We start from the raw sequence: 24,776 nt of genomic DNA, 5'->3' as shown, positions 1-24,776 counted from the left end.
ACTCTATTGCTCAACCAACTGAGCCACCCAGGCACCCCTGAAACATACACTTTAAAAGAAAGTGGACTTTATAATTGTGGGTATTATCTCAGTAAAACTTATAAAAATATATACCACAAATGCAGGGTTTCTTCTCAAAGAGGCATAAAGTGTCCCTATCCTTTGGGATGTGTAGAAAGAATATCTAGCATATATTAAATACTTTCTTTGGGTAAATGACTTTACACATGCTCTATCTCTTAAAATGACCATCTTTGTGATATTATTATCCTTGTCATTTTACAGATAAGGAAATGTATGTTAGAGGTTAACTACTTTCCATAGGGATACATAGTAAGTGCTAGAGCCCAAGTCTGTCTTTTTTTTGCAAAGCCTATATACTTTTTATCCTCCCTTCTTTGGTTCATTGAAAAGATGTTTCATTGTTTTCATCGTGTTGTATGTTGTTATGTACATATGCATGTTTTTGCTCTAGGAAGGGTGATATAGAAGCACTAACTGCTCCATGGGGCACCTGGGTGGCTCAGTCGGTTGAGTGTCTGACTTTGGCTCAGGTCATGATCTCACAGTTCGTGAGTTCGGTTCGTGAGTTCGAGCCCCGTGTTGGGCTCTGTGCTGACAGCTCCGAGTCTGGAGCCTGCTTCTGATTCTGTGTCTCCCTGCCCAATCCCCATTCATGCTCTGTCTCTCTCTGTCTTAAAAATAAGTAAATAAATAAAAAAGAAGTACTACTCCCTTTTTGATTATTGGCAAAAACAAGTTGAGAAAAAAATGTGCATTTTCTCTTCTCACACCACTTTATTAATTGCTAATTTCAAAGCTGGCCAGTCTGTTTGGTGTACTAAATAGAATTGGTGCAGTGTCGACAGATGCTTCTTGTCTGTTTGTAAACTGAAATTGGACTCCCAAATAAAGAAGATGAATGTTTCAGGGGAGGAGATTTTCCTTGGCATAAAAATAGAAATTTGCTCTCAAGTTGGTTAATAAGGTAGGCCTTCAGTTCCACAAAGCAGTTTAGAAAAGCATGAAATAATCTTAATTTTCAAATATGTATATGCATTGGTTTTGGAGTTGGTATTGTCATATTAAAGTTGAGCTGGTTTTGGGGGGTACCTGGGTGGCTCAGTCAGTTAAGTGTCAGACTTCACTCATGATCTCATGGTTTGTGAATTTGAGCCCCACCATTGCACTCTGCACTGATAGCACTCGTTCTCTCCCTCTCTCAAAAATTAAAAAAATAAAAATTAAAAAAAAAAGTTCAGCTGGTTTTGAGAAAATTATATACGTATCTATGTGGGGTTTGTTAACATTTTTCAATTATAAAAAAAATTACATTTAGTATTCTTGTAAGAGGCAGACTACCTTAATACATTGATAATGATTCTCTGTACAGAATGTTTGAGGAACAGGGTACTTACTGTCCCTGGGTCTCATTTTCTAAAATGAAGCACTGTATTAGCTAGTCCTGAGGGTCCTTTCCAGCTCTTTGATTATCTAACACTGACTAGCATACAGGCACACCAGCAAACCTGCCGAGAATTCCTCAGAATCATTAATGATTATTCATGGCAAGGGAAGCAGAGGTAACATTGACTCTGAAAGCCGATCCTTCTCACTGTAGAAGTGCGCTCTTGTGTTACAGTGTTTTTGTATATGAGAAATGCCACCTGCCAGTACTTGAAGGTCTCTGAGCACAAGGTATCGACTCAGTGCCCTTCATGTTAAAACATCTCCTGCAAGCCTCGCACAGTGTACCTGTGGTGAGGGCAGTAGTATGGATGCTCATATTGATGTTTTTTAGGAGTGTTTGCTACACATTTCCAGCTTGATCTTTGTATCTTACCAAAAGATTCATGACAAATCAAAGATATCTTTTTTTTTTTTTTTTTTTTTTAGTATAGATTATGGCTGTTTTGCTTTTAAGCACAATTTTTTGAGATACACTAAACTGAAAGTCCTTTCAGTACCTTCCATATATCTTTAGTGGGATTCTATGGTAAAAAAATATTTGAAAGAAGAACAAATGTATGCTAATATTGTCTCAGAAAGAAAAATTATAATTGTTTTACAGAATCACAAGGTTTTTTATTGAACCTCTTTTTGTCATTGTAGGACAGATTCATTTTTAGGGATATAAACTAAAAATTATTCATGAGTTCTCTACCAGTATAACCAATAGTCTAAATTTAGTACAATAGGTTAAAAATTTAGGACAATATTTTAAATTTAACTTTATTTTTAATTAGCAATATGAGATAAAGATAGATTATTTACATTATTTACAACTAAAATTTACTTAAAACGTTGTTCTTTTTGTTTCAATTCCAAGGATAGTTTACCCTAGGACCGGGAGGAGTCAAGGTTGCCAAAATGGACAACCATATACTGGAAAGGGTTGAACAGGATTTCTAGAGACTAGTCTTTTCTGTTGCTGGAAGTAGTAAGAGCTAGCTATGTTCTAAATTATTGTTAGTTATAACTTCAACAGCTTCAAGAACCAGAAACCAATAGCACCGAACTAAAGAGACACCATTTTGAACCTTGGAACTGTTTAGAATTCACAAACCATGCTCTCCCATAATCACATCTTATAGTTAAATTTTTTTTCCCCTAAGATAATAAGAAAAATTATTATCATTATTATTATTATTAAGTGTATTATACACTTAATGCAAAAATTTTGGAAAATACAAAATAGAGAAGAAGATTAAAAATGTTCTTGCTAACATTTTGGTATGTTTCATTCTAGCTATGATAGTCTTTTAATAAACTTTTGTACTTTATGAATCTGGCCTGTATTTGTGAGGAATTTTGCCAAAACACTAATGTGAGGTAATTCTGGGAGAGTTGTATCAAATGGTTCTATATACTTACAGAAGCCTGTGTCAACACAAAATGGATACATCATCTTCACAAAGAAGAGAGTGCTCCAGAAAAGAATGTTTAATACAAGGTTACATTTTTTTTTTGTTGTTACATCAAGAGTTACAAATCCTCATGATGAAGGACATTTCAGAAAATTACAAACTTTATCTGATGCGTTCAGTATGTGCCAAGTTGCAGGCTTCAGAAGTGTGGAAACAGAATTTAGGGAGATTTTTTATTCTTATCTTTAGTTTGAAATGTTTCTTTTAGGTTATTTGCTAACAAAACAGATGTACAATGTGTGCTCAGGGCTGAAGTAGAGCCTGTGCTTTGAAGTTTGGTAAAGTCATTTTGACCTTGGTAAAAGTATAGCTTCCCTGGGAGCCCAGGGGCAGGACCCACAAATATTAAAAGTTGAAAATTTCTTTTATCATGTGTTTACAATCCAAGAAATGTATGATAACACCTGGTTCATCTGTTTTCTGGGCCTTTTATAGTACAAGCTTCTGGGTTGTTTACTTGGGAAAATTAGGTGCAGTTAATGGGCTATGCTTTACAAGGTAGGCAGATACCTTGGCTTTATTCTACGGAGAAAAAGATACTGTAAAAACCAGCATGGGATAAATACAGGCAAGGATGTCTGGAAGGAAACAAATGTTTAAGCAAACCTTGAGATGTTGTCCTGTGAGTAATTTAGAAAGACTGTTTGAACTGTGTATCAGACACGTCTTTTTCACATTCTCAGATTTTTATGATCTCGTGTGTGTCACCCTTGGCCACTTGCTCCACCTCAGTCACTGCTATGGTGACATACTTCATGCAGGCTGAGTGATACCACTGCCTGAAGCCAGCAACCACATACCCAGACTCAGACATTCCCAAAGAATTAAATATGCAATTTGGTAAGTATTATTTGGAGCATAAAAGAACACTAAAAGAGGCAAGGAAAGTTTTACCAGGACTTGAAAGTTTAATTTCAGAGTTTATCAGATCAACAAATTGGAGAGGAGGGATTGCCATGGAGAAGAGGACAGACCTGGAGCTCAATTAGAAAGTTGTTGCAGGGGCACCTGGATGCCGATTGAGTGTCTGACTTCGGCTCAGGTCATGATCTCATGGTTTGTGAGTTCAAGCCCCAAGTCAGGCTCACTGCTGTTCGTGTGGAACCTGCTTCGGATCCTCTGTCTCCCCTTCTCTTTCTCTCTGCCCCTCCCCCACTCATGCTCTCTTGGTTTCTCTCTCAAAAAAAATTTTTTGTTGCAATAATTCTCATACCAATGAAATAAAACTATGAGTGGCTTGGGAAATGGAATAAGAGAATTAATCTGAAACAGAATTATGTGATAGAATTGACAAAATTTATGAGCTTTGAAAGGATGTAATAGGAGGTGAAAGCAGGTGAGAAAAGGAATAGCTAAGAGGAATCCTAGGTTTCTGGTTTAGGCAATTAGGTTGATAATGCAGCTATTAATCATGGTATTTAGGTAGAAAACTCTTTAGGTTACAGTGGTAGTAAGATCATTGTTTGATATTTTACATTCATTATGCTTGTAGCATATCCAAGTGGAAGTCTGTAAGGGGCAGTTAGGCTATAGAGAGAAATAGGGGGAAAGATTAGAGCTAGGACCTTTGACTTCCAGTTAATTGGAGACTGGGTCTGTATAGGCGTGGAAAAGAGAATATAAAATGAAAAGGGGTATATATATAACCAAGGATGGAAATTCTAGACAACACTAACATTCATGGTGCAGGAAAAGGAGAGTGAAGTAAACTAAAAGAAAAGAAGTAAGGAGATGAAAAGATAATGAAATGACAGAGAAATTATTTAAGAAGTGCTAGTATCCAAGGAATTTGAGGGTCTGTGTTCTCCTGATAAACTGTAAAATTCTAAGACCAACAGGAATTGCATATTAAGATAAATTATTCCCAGTTCTTGTAAGAATACTTCAGGATATCTGTTGCTGGTTATGGAAGGGCCTTCTAATAATATCGGTTTCTTAGGTTTGAATACTTAGTGGCATAAACCAAGTTATTTCCATGAAGCTTTTATACTGTCTCTGTTGGTGACTGGAAGCTTCTTTGTGTTACATTCCTATCACATTTACATTCACTTGACATTCAACAAATGTTTATAGAGTGCCCACCCTGTATGAGAGATAGGATACAGTGGTGAATTAAAGAGGCAAAGACACTTGTCCTTGAGAAGCTAACATTCAAGAGACAGAATGAAAATTTAGCACAATACATATTTTTATACAGGGTGATAAGTGCTATGAAAAAACTAAAATGGAATAAGTAAGATCAGAGGTATAGTGGGCAGAGAGGTTTGCAGCTGGGCAGTTTGCTATATTAAATAGTGTGGGGATCTCACTGAGAACGTGAGGTTGATCAAATACAAAGAGGAGAAGGAGTTAGCCAAGTGGATACATGAGGATGGAGTATTCCAGGCTGAAGAAAAGATACAGCAAATGCTCAAGATAGGTGCGTGTCCAGCTTGTGCTGGGATCTGGGAGAAGATTGTGGATATAAACAGAATAAGCAGGGAAGAGAAGGTAGATTACATAGGGCCTTGTCTGACTCTTATTAGCAGTAAGAAAAGAATCATTTGCAGGTTTTAATCAAAGGAATGACCTGATCTGACTTGCCTTTCAAAGGATTATTTGGCTGCTCTGTTGAGAATAAATTTGCTTGCTTTTTTGGAGACTTCCATGGTTACTTCTTCTCTGTGATGCATGAAAAGAAATAGGAGACCTAGGAAAAGATTACATACAGATAAAAGATGATAATAATTTCAGGGTGATATCAGTGAAATAGTGAGAAATGGATGGACTCTGGACGTATTAGGTATATAAATTCTATAGTGTTTCCTTTGTAATAATGCAATCTTGTATAGTAGTCAGCTGTTCCAAACATTTGGCAAAGGACCTTATGAAAAAAATATTTTGTGAGGTGTTTTAATCTAGTGCTAATATGTTACAGTCAAATTCACCTTCTTCCTAAAATTTATCCTAACTGGCATTGCAATTATTGCTGTTTAAGTCACTAGACTCAGTAAATATGTGTTTGTTGGGTTTCCTGGTATGTAAAAAAAAGATGACTTATAAAGTGATAGGAATTATACCTGTAGTTTTTCAATGGCTTTAGATCTCACAGATTCTGTACTTCAAATCTCTGAATATCTAAATAATTATCTTGATATGACTCTCTAGGTTATGCTGGTCCAGTTGGTATACTTTGCATGTTGCAAACTATAGTCATTTTAAGTTAATGCCTTTAAATTATGAGACATGTAGTATTGTATTATTACTGGCCAAGGCCTTTGTGAGAGGCTGTTATGAATGCAAAATTTGGTTCAATTAAGAGGCACATTTGGATGACTTCATAAATATTGATTAAAATACATGCTGGTCCAAGAAAATTACAATTTCCATGGTTTGAACAAATAATGCAGTTCTGCAACAATGTTGATTTTATTTGCCAAATTTGAGTTTTCTTCAACAGATAGCATTTGAATGCTCTTCTGTTTAAAGTTAGACGTGGCACCGTATTGAATTGTCCAATTATCTTTTAATGGCATCTTTACTACAAAACAGGTATGATAAGCAAACCTTCAAAGCAAGTGTTTTTACTTCTATTTTACTAAAATAAAAATAGTAAAAACTACTTTTGGCTAACAATCTAAATTGTTACAACATATAAGCAAATGAGCACAATGTATATGTGCATGTACATGTGCACACTGATGAGTGTTTGTGTACACATACACATATACAAGCCCATGATGTTTAACTGTATCACCAGCTAATGGAATTAAGCTCAACATAGCTATTAAATTTGTATCCATTGTGTCATGTGTTTTCATTAAGTACAATTAAATGATGAGATGCATTGGTTTTCTCTAGTTAGTAACCTAAGGCCTAAATCTCACATTTAACCTAAATATTATGAATATCGGTTTTTGATTAAGGGCATGACAAATGTATCATTTGTTTTAAGGTTAAAAAGAGTAGAAATTTAAAGATGTTACATGAATCGGCAGGTCACATTTCTTGTGGTTTGTAATATTATAAGCGACTGAATTATTTAATTGCCTACATTATACTTTCTGAGACAGATTTTGCAATAGCATGGTTATCAAGGAATAATATTAAAATTTTGAGTTAACTTTTTGTTAATACCTCCATTTTATTTGGGTAACAAAACAGAGCTGGAGTGAAAAACAGCTATTTTAAAAACACAATGGAAGGTCACTGCTCTGCCCCTGTGGGAGTGGCGTAATTTCTCTCCTAAAGTACCTGGACATTTTTTAACAAGACACCTTGAGAGACCTCTTTATGTTGGAAAGCAAGAGCCCTCCAGGGTATGGTTTGAAGGAGACTGATGGCTAGACTGCTCAGCATAAGAAATAAACGGTTACTTGAAGGTGGGAGTGACCCAGGAGAGAAGAAGAGAGGGTCAGAAACACAATAGCAGGTAGGGGACAGTAGAGAAATATCAAGACTGAGAAATTCCTAGGAGAGGGATGGTTAAAGGACTGTCCTTGTTTTTGGTGTTGAATATCAGGAGCGTAATCCTCCACATCTTGCTCTATCACACACACCTTTAGTAGTGTCTGCTCTATACACAAATTTCTTGACTGAATGGTGTTTGATAAAACAAAGGAAAAGGTTGTATATCTGTGATGGTTGCTGAACAGAGAAAGGAGAAGAAATATGTTGGGTCAAACATAAGTGAGAATTTAGCAAGAGAAGAAATCAGAATTAGAGATAACAAAAGACAAGCTTCCAGATTTGGGGAAAATTCTCTCTAAGGAGATTTCTTCTCCCTGGACATGAGATAGGAATTAGAGGAAATCATAAAGCAGAGGATGACCTCAGCTGATATCTGGATTACATTTGCCTTGGTTGTTGCTTTGAATCTTCACACAAGTCACTTCTATATTCAAAAAACTTAACCAACAATTTTGAATGTAGAAGGATTTGTTCTAACCCCATTAGTGGAGGCAGCTTGGCATTCCTGGGCCCCTTGCAGTTTGGGAATCTCTGAGATATTTCAAACATTCAAAAATTCTAACAAAAATTGAATAGCTTCTCATGATGAGTTGACATGAGCTAACAAATCTGTCAAATATCTCCTCTGTAATAGAATTATATCCACTCAGTTGATAATTGTGTAATGGTATCTCATGCCTATCAGAAGCTCTGATTAGCAGTTAGATGTCTTTGAAGGAAAAGGAGGAGAAAACAATTATTAAAAATTTCAATTCTATTTCTGCTCCTTCCTTCTGGGTTGAGGTGAGCTTTTTCGTTTCGAAATCATCTGTGTTCCTTGAGCAGACAATAAGACTACAGAACTGCAGCAAAGACAGAGGTCTGTTAACTCCTAAACCCAATCCCTTCTTAGAAATCTATTTCACTGTGAAATGGGTGGAAATGGCCCAGCTGTCTTGTTAACTATAGGCAGCTTCTCAAGGAAGTTAATAAAACTCTCAATAGAAGTATCTACAAACTTATGGTGGTGGCTGCAGACACAGAGCCCTTGGAGATTTCTCACATCTCCTATTGTGGTTTGAAGAGTGTGCTTCAAAGGACCTGAGATGATCATTGTCTAGTCACCAGCAAAAAAAAAAAAAAAAAAAAAAAAAAAAAAAAGATATGTGCAGCCAAAAATATTCAGGCCATCCTGCAGTCCCGTTGTCTAAAACACAGATCTCAGCCAAATCTCCTACCGATTTCCACCCTTCCAACACTGCCAGAGAATTATGCAATATGCATTGTCTTTGAATCAGTCATTGATGTTTTGTTTTGTTTCAAGGTTCATTCTTTAAAACTGTAGTCCAGAATCTGACTAATTGATTTTTTTAAATTTATATTTATAAATGATTTTGGTGGATAAAGAACACTTTTTTTTAAGTTTATTTATTTGAGAGAGACAGAATGCAAGTGAGGGGAGAGGCAGAGAGAGACAGAGAATCCCAAGGAGGCTCCTTGAGGTCAGCACAGAGCCCAGTGTGGGGCTCGAACTCACAAAACCATGAGATCATGACTTGAGCCAAAATCACAAGTCAGATGTGTAACTGACTGAGCCACTTGGCACCCACTGATTTTTTTTTAAATACAATTTTCACACAGCTATTTTAAACATTAGGTAAGAACTAGAAAGCATCCTTGGCCTAGGAAAGATATCTGGTCACAGTTTTCATTAACTAGCTTTTATTGAACACCTATTATGTGTGAAATTCAAGAAGGTGCATAGTGATACTTTAGGGACTATTTTCACCCTCTAAAATTTGACGGCCTTGAGAATAAGCATCATCAACTTAAAAATATTTTAATGTTTGGGGCGCCTGGGTGGCGAAGTCGGTTAAGCGTCCGACTTCAGCCAGGTCACGATCTCGCGGTCGGTGAGTTCGAGCCCCGCGTCAGGCTCTGGGCTGATGGCTCGGAGCCTGGAGCCTGTTTCCGATTCTGTGTCTCCCTCTCTCTCTGCCCCTCCCCCGTTCATGCTCTGTCTCTCTCTGTCCCAAAAATAAATAAAAAATGTTGAAAAAAAAAAAAAAAAGAAAAAAAAATATTTTAATGTTTGTTTATTTATTTTGAGAGAGAGAGAGCACTAGCAGGGATGAGCAGAGAGAGAGGGAGAGATAATCCCAAACAGGTTCCATCCTGTCAGCACAGAGCCCCATGTGGGGCTTGAGCCCACAAACTGTGAGATCATGACCAAGCATCATCAACTTTTTATTCTTTGCCTGACACAGTGTTCCATACATGTGAGATGGATGAGGAGGTTTCCTTTTTCCTTTCTAGAGACTTAGGGAATGAGACTTTGAAGGAAGAGGAGGAGGGACAAGGTATTAAAATGGAGGATTTGGGGGAAAGACTGACCCCTAGCTACAGCCAACAACAGATCTTGAATCTGAGGAAATATCTCTGTGACAATTCGTTACCTCATTTGGGACATTTGTATCAACTTGTAGAGCTCTTAGAAATGAATCCTGCCAAAATATAGATCCTTCACTGAATCAGAAATAGAGTGTCAAGTGACTCATTTATTCTTGTGAGTACCCTGGTTAAGAATTATATTCTAATTTGGAGGTGTTTTTCAATTTCTGTGATCTCTTTCAAAACATGTTGATAGAGTTCATGGAGAAAATTCATTAACAAGATACTTGAAATCAGCAAATCTGACTTCATCACTAATTAGCAGTGTCTGTGCTGACATCCCATTGATGGTGTTTTGAGGACCATAACATGTTAAAGTTTTGTTATAAATTTTAAGGTGCTGTAAAGGTTCAGATCTTGCATATTATAGAATAGTAGTAGCTAAGATCCTGGTACTTGAAGTCAGATCCTAGATTTGAGTCTTATTTCTGCCTTGTGTTAATTGTATAGCTTTGGGCATGTCATTTAGCCTCCCTGAGGCTCAGTTATTTTACTCCCTGACACCTACTGAGTGTCAGGTATTATTTATAACCATGGTATTGTTTTTTCTGTTGCCACTTGTTTTAAGGCAAATTTATTCTATAAAATAATATAAAGAATCTTGTGCTGTCAGTCATTTTTTTGGGGCAAGCATATAGGGCTAGTTTTCTTGGGACTGCATTATAAGGTGATTAATAGCATGATTTTGGAAAAAAAAACAAAACTGATCTCAGAGCAAAGAGTAGAGGGTCTTCTATATTGGGTAAAAAACAAACAACAGCAACAAAAAATAAAAAAAACAACAACAAACAACAGACAAAAAACAAACAAAAACAAAAACATTACACTAAATTTGTCTAAGACGTACACAAAATTCTACTGTGGTACATAAACTATTCAAACAACATGCATTAACATCTTTTCATACATAGGGACTTTAGGAAAGAAAGAGTTTAGAGTAACAGCCAAGTTATTGTATATTTCCTTACAGATAAAATACTGGCAACAAGGAAATGAACGCAAGCAAGAAAAATCCTGCCTGTGCCGGCTGAGGTGTCCAGAACAGCCCTGTTTCCCGTACTGCCAATTGTGGTAAGTAATGGCTGTGGTACAGGCAGTGGTGTGTGTGCAGAATACTATTTCACCTGTCTGGGTTTATGGAATTGCTGGAGAGCAAGAAAACAGCTGTATTTAGGGAAAGGTCTTGGATGTGAGCAAGATTGGTGTTAGAAAGGTTTTGTTTGACTAAGAGGACATATTATTGACAATATGTGAAGACAATTATTTGGGTTGCCCTGAGAATCTACATAAATGCATACTATGAAATAAAATTGAAGAATCTTGAAGAGTTATGTGAGACAATGGTCTTAGATTTCATGGCTCTTTAGTATGGGAAGTGTTAAGGAAAGAATGGAGTTATATTATTAGGCAGAAGCTCTGTCAAGTAAAGCAGCATGTGTTTTGAGGGATAGTGCCAATTCCTGGTAGATTTGACAATATTCTCTGATTTTTATAAAAAATCAAAATCTTCCAAACTTCACAAAAGATGAATTTCATTGTATTTTTAAAATTTTTTTAAATGTTTATTTCTGAGACAGAGACAGAGGATGAGTGGGGGAGGGGAAAGAGAGAGGGAGGCACAGAATCAGAAGCAGGCTCCAGGCTCTGAGCTGTCAGCACAGAGCCCGACACGGGGCTTGAACTCACAAACTGCGAGATCATGACCTGATCCAAAGTTGGTTGCCCAATAGACTGAGCCACCCAGGTGCCCTCTTTTTTTTTAAAAATTGAACTTGACATGTTTAACTGATATGAAGGTGGTAACTGAAGAGAACTCTCAATTAAATATTAGGAAACATCATTGCCCTTTTAAAATGCAAATAACCATTTTGTTTCCTTAGTCTCCCTCATTCCTTCTTTGATCTGCTTCTTAAAGGTGGATGATTCCCATTTTTTCTTCGGAGTCTCTCCATCTTCCTTCTTTCTTTTTTTTCCTAGTAATTACATTGTCGTTTAAACATTATGTTAAATATTCAAGGCACCATTAGTTATAAACAATTAAGAAGACATGATCTTTGCCCCAGGGTTCATGTGTTAGGACAGAAAGGTAAGACAGTTTGTAATAATATAATGTGATAAAGGCTATGTGATTTGGAAACACAAAAGAGGTGACATTTGAAGTTCCATAAAATCTAAATGAGTCTTGAAGAAGGGAGCATTTCAGGAATGGGGAATGTGCAAAGACTTAGCATGGGGTGTGAAAATGCATAGTGTTTTGGGAGACCCCTAAGTCATTTTGTGTGTTTGGAATATAGAATGTATGTTGGAATGTGCAACAGCTGAAGCTAGGTAAGTGGTTAACTAATCATTTTCCATGTTATCCTGCAGGTAGTGCAGAGTAATAAGAGGTTTTTAAGCACTCAGTGGGCTATCTCATTTCTTTTCATGGCTTAACCAGCATCTCTAAGTTAGTTATTCCCAAATCTTTACCTGCAGTTCTGACTTTGTTCCTTAGTGTCATAATCATATTCAAAACTGTTGCCTTATTATTATCCTGCTGTTACTCAAACGAGTCCACTCAAAAGAACTTACTTTGCTCCTTTAAATTCTTCCTTCCTTTCTGCTCTGTTTCATGTTGCCATTTTTCTCAAGTCAGTCAGGCTGAACATCTTAGTGCCATTTTCACCTTTCCTCTTTATTTCCATTTCCTCATAGTCTTTTGTTAACCAAACCCTATGATTTTGCTCCCAAGCACCTCACACCCATTTCCCCACTTCTGTTCCTACTGACACTTCTACAGGGCTCAGACTCTCCTTCCTTCTCATCCTGACTTTAACAATGGCTTTAAATGACTGTAACATTAACTTTAAATGATTTGGTTATTTTCTTTTTCATTTCTAATCCATTTTGAATATAATGGCACCAGAATTTTCTCCCAGAAATGTGGATCTCATAATTCCTATGCTCAAAAACATTTAATGGTTCTTCACTTATGGAATAAAGTACAGAATCCTTAGGGTCACATTCAGGGCCCATGATCATCATCTGTGTTTTTTCTTTCTAAAAATATCTTCTTCCCGTTTCCTTCTCCTTTTTCTAACCTTCCTCATAAGTATTTCTTGTCATAAATCATCATTCTTGGTGCCACCATAATATCAAAAAAACAAAACAAAACAAAACTCTTCTTACATATCTTACCTTATATTAAACTTTATTCCTTTAATTGAGTATGTGTTTTTAGAAGAAAGAGTATATTTAGTTGTCTATTGCTGTCTAATTGCCCCCACATTTAGCCCCTTAAAATAACACACATTTATTATCTCACAGTGTCATCGGGTGAGGAATCAGGTACAGTTTAACTGGGTCTTCCTGCTCAAGTCTCTCAACAAGGTTGAAATCAAGGTGTCATTTGGAGCTAGAATCATCTCAAGGTTCAGTTGTGGGGGGTGGGGGGTCTGCTTCTAGCACACTCACTTGTTGCCGAATTCACTTTCTTCCAGGTTGTTGGACCAAGGGCCTCAATTTCCACCTTGTTGGCCAAAGACCGGCCTCCATTGTTTGCCATATGGGCTTCTCCATAGGGTAGCTTTTAACATGACAGCTTGTTTTATCAAAGAAAGAGGGAGAAAAGGAGGGAGGGACAGACAAAAAAGGAAGTCATAGTCTTTCATAATCTGATCTTGGAAGTGACATCCCATCCTTTTTGCCATATTCTGTTCATTAGAAGCAAACAGAAGTGAAATGAGGTGAAACCTTCTCACTTCATTTGGTCAAGATGATCACAACCCACTAGAAAGAGAGAGAGAGAGAGAGAGAGAGAGAGAGAGAGAGAGGATAGTGTGAGGGAGATTACCCCATGATACCATTTTCTTGAATTTCACTTGAGGTCAACAGTAAAAGTACACACTGGAAATCAGTTCCAGGTAATTTCTAATTTTTTTTTCAATATTTTAGGTTTCTTAATTTTTATGTAGTTGTTTCTTTAAGCATTTTAAAATTTAAGGAATTGCTAAGTTTGAAGTGATTTTTCTCTATAAGGTATAAATTTGAGGTATTAATAGTTTTGAAATTTAATACTGTTTACTTAAAAGTTTTAGAAATACTATGGTTTTTTTTACATTAGTTTAAAATAGTTAACTTTTTATGTTATCTTTAATAATAAGCAAAAGAATATTTTGATAGGTATTATAGGCCCAACTCTTGGGGACTATTATTATATTATAGCTACTTCATTTTATAATTCAGAAATATTATACTTTGACTCCAATGAATTATTTTTATATGCCTTTTCAATGTTATAAACAGATTAAGAGAGTATAATGTGAAGAAGAGAATAAATTCCTTTAGAAATATTCCTGGTTTCGCTTAAGGTTTTATTCATTACTTGGTTCAAAATAACTTTGGCTTGATCTTTTTCTATGTGTGTATGATCTATTTTTGAGATGTTTGAGACCAAAAGAATAAAGCTTAAGTTCCCAGGAGCAGCCAAATAATTGCATTTTGAATTTGTAAAATCCTTTCTTTTTAAGCTGACAATAGTGATGAAACATTTGCATTTGAACCTAGCAGCATGTAGATTTGAAAGTTTGTAATGAATAAAATTGTGAATTAAATGAGGGAGAGAAATGTTACTCTTTTTAAAAAAACCTTTAATGGAACCATTAAATATGGATTATAAAGCAATTTATTTTTCAAGCAACACATTACATTATCAACTTTTTCAGATCTTTATAAATTTGTTCATATATTTTCTTCCCTAAACTTCTCTCTTCAGGAGCAATTTTAAATGCATGTTTTCAGTTCTGTTTAGGAATATATTATCAAGTCCTAAAACCAAGCCTGGTTATATATATTTGCATTTTGTACCTCTTCCTCAATTTGAGCTTAATGATAAAGCCCATTTAGAATTTAAGAACTTGGAAGATAGCACAAAAATAAATTTTAAGTTGATTACAGGTAATGCGTATTTTACCACATTGCCAACTGTTTCTCCCTAACGAGAGATTAAGGACAATGTCAAATATGTACTAAATTTGATACTTCTTAGTGGAAAGTGAAAATTTTTTTCTAAATATTAATGATTACATAGTTACCAAATTATCAGACTGGCTTTGAGATACATTTGATCACACAACATTTTGAATAAACATAGGAAAAAAAAAATCCATAAAAATCTGTGTTGATTTTCCTCAACTGACCTGACAGTTCAGTTGTTCAAGTTGATAAGATTAGCTAAGAGTATAGAACATATATGACATATAAAGTTTCAAAAACAAATATAGTATTTTTTTGACAATGGATAGTTGGTCTTCATCCATTCTAAGAAGACATAAATTAATTGTTTTGAAATGTCACTCAACCAGATACATTCAAATTTATTTCAAGATTAGGAAAGCATATCAAAGCAGCATAAAGCTTGACCAAATAATTCCACCATTCCCCAATTTTAAAATATCAAAATGATTTTCATAGCCTGGTGAGTTATAAAAATGGGAACAATAACTGTAAACTGAATAGGTATGAATTGGAAATAAGAAAAGGAAGCACCATGGCGAGACTATGAAACTATTTATTGTATTTCCCTGTGGGAGTTACATTGCTGGGAATATGATTATAAGTATGATTCTAACCTTTATTCTCCACTGAGAATTTTGTTATGGCATGTGTTCATACATGTATACATAATCAAAATGTGTAAATTGCTAAAGAGGGTACAATTGACATCACACAGTTCAGAGACATGGAGATAATTCATCCAGAAGAATCTGGTGGTAACTTGGTTTTATGAACTATGTATCAAAAGAATGTGGTAATTCAGTACCAATGACTAGCTATGTGATCTTGGACACATTACTTAGAATCCCTAAGCCTGTTTGACATCTGCTAAAGACATACAATCATAGCTTATCTCTCATGGAGGCTGTGGGGAGTTAGTAAAAATAATATATTGCATTATGACTAGTCTAATCCATGACAAAAGTAAGCATTCACTAAATGTGGGTTATTATGAGTCCTTTCATCCACAGGTTTTATTCAGCACTTACATATGCCATGCAGTACTCTAAGGTCTGGGGATACAACAGTCAACAAAACAGATGAATGGTAAAGTACAGTGTATATAAATAACCAAGATCAATAAGTAAAATAAATGCTAGATTAGATACTGATAAGTACTTGGAGAAGAATAGGGCAGAGAACAGAACTAGAAAGTACATTGAGATAGAGGTTGTAATTTTGAATAGTTTGGCTAGAGAAGGCATCACTGAAATTATGGCATTTTAGTAAAAACCTGAGGGAGGTGAGGGAATAAGCCATGGGATGTCTGGGAGAAGAGCATTCCAGGGTGAGGGATTGGGCATGTACAAAGGCCCTGAGGTGGGAACAATAAGGAATCTATGTGGAGTGAGCAAGGGTAGAAGAGTAAGAGATGAGATAAAGAGATAATGGGGGCCAGATGTGAGCCCAGAAGAAGGCTGCTAGGACTTTGACTTTTTCTTTGAGAAACTTGGGAAGCCATTGGAGGGTTTTGAGTAGAGAGATGTGACCTGTGATTAACAGCATGACTCTGGCTGCTGTCTTGAGACCAGGCTGAAGGGAGATGGTTGGAAGGTTACTGTCAGTCTAGGTGAGGGATTGTGCATTAGAGATGGTGATAAACAATGGAGGTTGTGAGCAGTGGTAGGATAACTGATATTTATTGAATGTTAAGACAATAGGTTTTATTAGAAGATTAAGTTTAGAGTGTATGAAAGAAGGGTCAAAGATGACCCAAGGTTTGTGGCTGAACAACTAAAGAGTGGCATTATTACTGAGAAGGAAAAGATAGAGTGTGTATGAATAGGGAAAGATCTGAAGTTCAATTTGATGAATGTTATGTTTGTGAATTTTATTAGACATTTAAATGAAGTTGTGGAAATGTAGTTGGATTAATTCCACTGGAATTCAAGAGAAAGATCTGGGCTGGTGGTAAAAATTGTAAGAGTCTTATGCATGCAGATGGTTTCTAAAGCCATGAGACAGAGTGAGATGCCCAAGGGAGTGAAGTGGATAAAGTAGAAAAGATGAGGAACGAGCAAAGAAAATTGAGGGTGAGGATATTGAGGTAGGAAACAAGACAAAACAAAAGACAGGATGATATGCTAGAAGCTGAGAGAGGAGGAGTGAGTGAAATGCTAATGGGTCGTGTAAGCTGAGGACCAAAGAGTAACCATTATATTCTACAACATTGAGGTCATTGGTGACCTTATCATTAGTCTGATTGATTCTGCCCTCATCCAGCTATTGTAACCTTTTTCTGAACCATTTTTTTGATCTGTTTTTTCTGCTTCTGGACTCCTGTTCATCACCTACTCTCATATAGATTTTGATTATATTGTAAAAGACTTTTTCTGTGTTTTCATTGTGTCATGGAATTCTGTCTTCACATCCTGGTGCCTTTCTGTACATGGGTTTATGTAGCTCTTGTGAGTGGAGACCTTGTTCCACTCTGCCTTTGAGATTCCCTATGATTGTTCTACATACAGTACTAGCATTAGCATTAGTATTAGTAATATAGTATTAGTATTAGCATTGTTTTATTGCCACCTGCTGCTTGTAACTCAGCAGTTTGTTTGTTTATCTTTAAGCAAAAACCTTTTGTCTTCTGGTGGTAATGCTATTCATCTAATTACACGCCCTGTTACCGCCTCAGTACCATTATCTCCTGGCATTCCAAACTGCTACCCACAGTTATTGGATATTTCGCTGTTGTGAGTCTCAGGCAATTTGAATAATTATAAATGGTCCATTAGAAGAGCTCATAGTTTGTCAAGTGTTTATTACACCATACATATATCCCTCATATTGTCTCTAAAAGACAACACTTGGGACACCTGGGTGGCTCAGTCAGTTAAGCATCCAAATTTGGGTCAGGTCATGATCTCACAGTTTGTGGGTTTGAGCCCCACATCGGGCTTTCTGCTGTCAGCACAGAGCCCACTTCGGATCCTCTGTCCCCCCCTCTCCCTCTGCCCCTCCCCCACTTGCACTCTCTCTCAGAATAAACTTAAAAAATAAAAATCAATAAAAGACAACACTCATTTACATTTATACAGTCTTCTGTGACTTACATACACATCTCATTAACTTTAAAAATACACATTTCATTCATAGCAGATGTAGAGACAAGATACTTGATACATTATAAAAGAAAATTCCATTTAGTTCTATAAAAATATACTAAGTACCAAATATGTGCTAAAGTTTAAACTAGGTGGTAAAGCTTCAGAATGAGTAAGACAGGGTTTTTGCCCTCAGGGAGCCTGTGGGGTGTGTGTGTATGTGTGTGTATGTGTTGTGTTGTGGGCTACACAGCACTGAGATAGGCTAGAGACAAATACATGGTCAGAATCTGATGCTTGTCTGCTACGTGCATGAAGAATTCAGGTGATCTAATTAATTTTAACCTGTCTTTGTTGGCTACTTCAATACCTCACACCTTAGCTATCTCTAGTCTGGTTCCCCTCTGTTCCTGGCACTAGTTGAGAATTAGGTGAGCGGCATAGATGTGGGGGTGCTCTCGCTGACACAGGGTTTGATAAACACAGGGACTGGGAGGAAGGAGAAAAGGAAGGCTTGGAGTGGGAAAGTACTGACTACTGAGTCAGAGAGGGGAAAAAGTGTCTTGAAGTTTCCTTCCTCCTACACCTATGAAGAGTTTTGAGTCAGAAAGAGAAGTGCCTGAGGAAGAGGTCAGTAGAAAGCAGCAGATAAAGAAGACTTAATGGAAGCAGCTGGTAGGGAATATAGGTATGTATAGGAACATGGCTGGTCAGAGGCAGACTGAGCCTTTTACTGTAACTCCTTTTATTTATTTTTTATTTTTTATTTTTTTAATTTTTTTTTCAATATATGAAGTTTATTGTCAAATTGGTTTCCATACAACACCCAGTGCTCATCCCAAAAGGTGCCCTCCTCAATACCCATCACCCACCCTGCCCTCCCTCCCACCCCCCATCAACCCTCAGTTTGTTCTCAGTTTTTAAGAGTCTCTTATGCTTTGGCTGTCTCCCACTCTAACCTCTTTTTTTTTTCCTTCCCCTCCCCCATGGGTTTCTGTTAAGTTTCTCAGGATCCACATAAGAGTGAAAACATATGGTATCTGTCTTTCTCTGTATGGCTTATTTCACTTAGCATTACACTCTCCAGTTCCATCCATGTTGCTACAAAGGGCCATATTTCATTCTTTCTCATTGCCACGTAGTACTCCATTGTGTATATAAACCACAATTTCTTTATCCATTCATCAAGTGTAACTCCTTTTAGAGATTGCTTTGTATATGCTAAGGACTTGACATATAGTTGCTAATTTTTAATTTTTTTAAATCTTTATTTATTTTTGAGAGAGAGACAGAGTGTGAGCAGGGGAGGAGCAGAGAGAGAGGGAGACACAGAATCTGAAGCAGGCTCCAGGCCCCGAGCTGTCAGCACAGAGCCCAATGCGGGGCTTGAACCCACGAACTGTGAGATCATGACCTGAGCCGAAGTCAGACGCTCAACCGACTGAGCCACCCAGGCGCCCTATAGTTGCTAATTTAATTATTGTTAGGATGCTGAGTATATCTCCACTTTACAGATGGAGATTTAGAGATTATGTAACTTCCTCAAGATCACGTAGTCCTGAAGTGATAAGCCATGACTCTGACACAGCATCAGTATGCTACAGCGTCATGCCATAGAGTTAGCTCTTTATCATACTAGTAATGAGGGAAGGGTACATGATTCAAGGGTCCTTGAGCAGGGCACAGCATGAATGAACAAGTAAACTTGATGGGTATCATCTGTGTGTGGAGAGGAAGATGGCTTAGGGGCCATTTGGTGAAAGGAGCTTAGCTCTGAGGACAGTCCTGCCCATCATTCTTCCCTGAAATGATCAGTCCTATTCTCTTATTTCCACATGAAACAAATAATTTCATCTGAATTTGGAAGATTTGTTGTTCAGTTTTCTTCCTCCACCAGTAGATGATGTTACTGTGCATTAGTTGTCCATATGCATGTATGAAGTCTTCTGTTGTGTTTCTTGTCCCTGGAAATGAAGCACTTTTCCATGACTTGTATGTGAAACACTGATTCAAGGGTGTAGATGCAAAAGCCTCTCTTGGCTTGTTCTCTGATGCCACACTAGGGACAGACTGTTTACTCAACTGTTACTGAATTGGTATTCTGCTTCCAATTCCAGTATTGTTCCATGTGAACATAGCTTTAGGATTTGATTCCTTGTGGAGTGGGGTGAATGATAGCACTCAAACCACCCAATCTCTACTCTGCACCCCTCAGGTAACTCTTAAAGGCAGAATATGTTTTGCATAAAGGTGGAAGAATAATGGTTGGAACCTGTGTAGCGTGGAAATAGGAGAATGTTCAAATTGGTTCTCTCCTAGACCTGTGGTACTTTGGGTACTAGAATTGTGCAGTCACCATCTATGAGGCTACGAGAGAGATGGTGACACTGGGTGAGTGAACATTGTGATACAGAAATAGAAGCAACCGGCAACTCATCTCAAAATCCAGAGGTTATCTGCCCCTCTTTTGCTACCTTTGTCAGAGAGTTAGTTTTTATAATAGGAGTCTGAGATATATTTTCTAATTGTCAGCATATACTGTATGACATTAATAGTGTTATTCTGAGGGGTGCCTGGGTGCTTAGTCAGTTGGGTGTCCGACTCTTGGTTTTGGCTCAGGTCATGATCTCACAGCTTCGTGGGTTCAAGCCTTGCGTCAGGGTCTGTGCTGACAGTGAGGAGCCTGCTTGGGATTCTAACTCTCTGCCCCTCCCCTACTCACGCTGTGTCTGTCTCTGTCAAAATAAATAAATATACTTAAAAAATAGTGTTAATCTGAAAGTCAAGGTCAAATCACATTAGTTTTAACCTACTCTATGCAGAGAGTATTCAGGAATACTGAATACTGTTGTAATGGATGTTTGTTCATTTTTCTAACCTTGATTATCTTTACAACAGTAGCGCAGCATTGATTTGACTTTCTGTTTTGAACTGATATCGTTAAATCTCTTAAAATGTCTTTTGTTATAGGCAGTAAAACATTTAATAAACATTTTTTAAAAAGACAAAATCGGAAACAAAATATGAAATAAAATCAGTATAAGATCTAGGTCTTATACCAGGGTCAGGGACAAAGTTCAGTTCAGTAGAATTCAAGTTATTTTTATAGTACTGTCCTTTACTTTGTGAAACGTGTATGTGTTCCTAAGAAACTGCATATGCAGTGCCAAACAAATGTTTTAAAATTGGAGGACAATGTTCATGGAAGAAAAATCAAATTAGCAACAAGTTTTAATATTTTTAAAGCAAATAACTTGAAAAGGAAGGTTATGACCTTGTGTAAAAGTATATACAGTATATTAGAAACATCTTAATATGTGAACATATTTAGCTACCACATAGCTGATATTTTTTAAATAAATGTTTAAAATTGAGTAAAAATACTCAATTTTGATTTCATGTATGTTTCTTTTTAATAAGGGGATTTTTAAAAGTACGGTATTAAAGCAATGAAAAATATACATATGTCTATGATAATGCTGCAGTGTGTTTCTGGGTACTTCAATGAAAGTTAACAAAAAGTTAACAAGGGCTTGCAGCACAGCAACTAACCAATGGCCATTAAGAGACCACGTTTGGCTACTCTGCAACTGGTGTGGCCTGAATGAATTTCAGAAGTGCACTTTTATAATGATGCCATTTTTAGAAATGCAATTATTGCATAACTTGACATCCAAAAGTAAGTGAATGTAATAATTTTTTTTATATGTAAGCACACGCTCAGTTTCATCATATTCATGAAAATAAGAGAAAGAACACTGGACTAAAAATGTGGCAGCCCTTATTTGTAAGCGTTTAGACTAGAGAGAAAATATAATAGGATGTAAGGTCGCTGACACGATTCCCAACTCCTGGCATTCATATCCTTGTGGTGTCCCTCTCCTTTAATGTGATGGGACCTGTGAATTACTTCTTATCAATAGCATACACAGATGTGATGGAATATATGTGATTATATTACATAAGATGTAACTCTGGTCTTGCTGGAGTCACTCACTCCCTTGTTGAGTATGAGGAAGAAAGTTGCCACGTTGTGGGTTGCCTATGTTGAAACATCCATGTAGGAGGGAACTGAGGGTGGTCTCTGGCCAACAGCCAGCATGACTGAAGCCCTCAATCCTACAACTGCAATAAACTGAATTCTGCAAAAATGGAATGATCCCATTCTGCAAAAATGGGATGATTCCCTGGTTGAGTCATTTATTAGACACCACAGCACCTGCCAATGCCCTGATCCCAGTTGATGGGACTCTACCCAGAGGACCTAGATGATATGCCAGTCCCTCGCCCACAGAAATGGAATAAATGTGTGTTGTTTTAACCTAATATGTTTGTTAAACCTAATATATGTTTATATTTATATCTACATCATGTCTATATCTCTATGTATATCTACAGCTCACAGGTATCTGTATTAGTGAAGGTTTTCCAGAGAAGCAGGACCAAAAGGATGTGTGCATGTATGTATACCCAGCATATATGTGTGCATCCACATATCTAGAGAGATTGATTGATTGATGTACCTTAAGGAATTGGCTCTCATGTTTATGGAGGCTTACTGAATCTAAAATCTCCTGGTGTAGGCCAACAGGCTGGAGGCTAAGGGAAGAATTATAGTTTGAATTCCAAGACAGTTTCCTGGAAGAATTCTTTCTTGCTCAGGGAGGGTCAGTCTTTGTTCTCTAAGGCCCTCATCTGATTAAAAGGGGCTCACTCACATTATGGAGGGCAATCTGCTTTACTCAAAACCCATTAGTTTAAATGTTAATCTTATCTAAAAGAACACCCTCACAGAAACATCCAGAATAACGTTTGACCAAACCTCTGAGCACCATGGCCCTGCCAAGTTGACACATAAAGTCAACCATCACAGCATGCAAGATAGAATCTCTAGAAAGGGATATAATCTTAAACCTTCTCTGCATATGTGCTATCTACATAAAACCGCTAAGTGAATGAATGGAAAATAAGAGCCCACAAATTAAGATAGTTCCAAAGAACACTACACACTCCATCAAACATGAGTAAAAGTGATATTTCTATCAAATATAAATTGAAACAAGTGTTTTTGTATAAGTCTTCACTTGTGGATAAAGTAATAGAAGGATATTTAAGGACAGTGGTATAAAATAGCAATGTCTGTTGGAAAGAAAAAAAAAGTAAATAATAGAAATGTCTTTAAGTGGAATAAAAATAATAAAGATCCTAAATGTGATCAATTTACAGATTAAGCTGATTACAGAATAATAAAAGGATATTAAAAATAAAACTGGAGGGTGCTTGGGGGACTCGGTTCAGCATACAATTCTTGATTTTGGCTCAGGTCATTCTCTCACAGGTTTCTCTCTCCCTCTTTTTCTGCCCCTCCGCCTGCTTGCATGCATGTGTTCTCTCTCAAAATAAATAAACTTAAAAAAAAAAAAAAAAAAAAGACCAGGATTGTACCTTATCAGTACTTGGACCCAAACCACTTCTTATGTGCAGTCTAGGATGAAAATTATGCCATCCTCTGACTACCTCACCTTTTTAAGAACCAATTTACTCCAGTTCAACTGAAGTGTGTGGATCTTGCATTGGAAATTGGTGCTGACTTCAGGAATTGTGTTGATACCACTATTCAGTGGTAGCTCTTTGAATACTACCCTGTGGAGGATAGTTTGTCTCATGCTTTGAGGCCTGGGTCTGTGGAGCAGCTGGTGCTTTATAGCTATTTATTCTGTGCCTAATGGCTGCTTTTGAAGAGTGAGGAAAGATGTGAGATGCCTGTTTACTTTCCTGCTTAGTACCAACTCTTGCCCAGGGTTGTATTGCTTCTGGTCACCTTAGTTAATGCATTCTTGTAATTGAATTGACTTTTCAATACCTGTATAGAATGCCTCATTCTTTGTCCTTCCTCAGCTTTATAGTGGCTTGTCCTCACAAATCTGTTTTCTCTTTGAGATCACTTGCTGTTTACTTTCATCTGTCTTGTGGTAGTGCTGGGGGTGGTATGGTTTTACCTCATTCTGGAAGCCAATGCCAGGGACATATCTTTTTGACCACCAAAATATAAGGAAAGTTTTATAATAAGTTCTTTATTCTATGGAATCTATTTTTTTAGCCTCTTGAGTGATAATCCAATGGTTGGAATTTGAAGATCAGTAAACTTGAAATAATACATACTCCAATAACTATCCTAAATAAAAAACTTAGAGCTGGTTTTCCTGAAAGCATTATTACTCTATATTTTCCTCTTGAAAGCTTTAACAATTATACATTGCCTATTCCTGAGATATGGTGTGAAATTTATACCATGTTCCCTGCTCCTGTTATTTTCTGGAATGTTCTTTTCCCATTCTTTCACCTCTTTTAATGTGTGCACGTGCACACACACTTATATACACATACACTTCCTCTTTCCTTCCCTCCTTCCCTTTGTCTCCTGACAGTGCCACCTAATCTTTAAGGTCCCATTTCATTTTCCATGTTCTCTATGAAGCCTTTCCAGATTCCCTTAAGTAAATGTTACTCTCTTTTTTTTTCAACCTTCATTGGTTGATTTGTTCCTCTTTTATGGTGCTTCTCTTAGTCTTATATTAGTGGTTTGTTGTCTTTATTAGATCATAAGCTATTTGGAGGCAGGGATTGGACAGTTATGATCCTTATATTAGGATTTGGATCAGTGCCTTGCACATAATAGATAGTAAATGGTTACTGAATTAAAATGAATGAACTCCTTTAAGCTGTGGTGGAGGCCTTGACAAATATGACCTGATGTTCTATCGAAAAGGATATATGGGGCACCTGGGTGACTCAGTAGGTTGAGCATCTGACTCTTGATTTTGGCTCAGGTCATGATCTCACGGTTTGTGCATTTGAGCCCCGAATTCTGTTCCACGCTGACAGTGCGGAT

Source organism: Panthera uncia (assembly GCF_023721935.1).
Source record: "Panthera uncia isolate 11264 chromosome B3 unlocalized genomic scaffold, Puncia_PCG_1.0 HiC_scaffold_1, whole genome shotgun sequence".
Taxonomy (NCBI): Eukaryota; Metazoa; Chordata; class Mammalia; order Carnivora; family Felidae; genus Panthera; species Panthera uncia.
The sequence above is the reverse complement of the archived record's forward strand: the minus strand, read 5'-3'. Positions refer to the sequence as shown.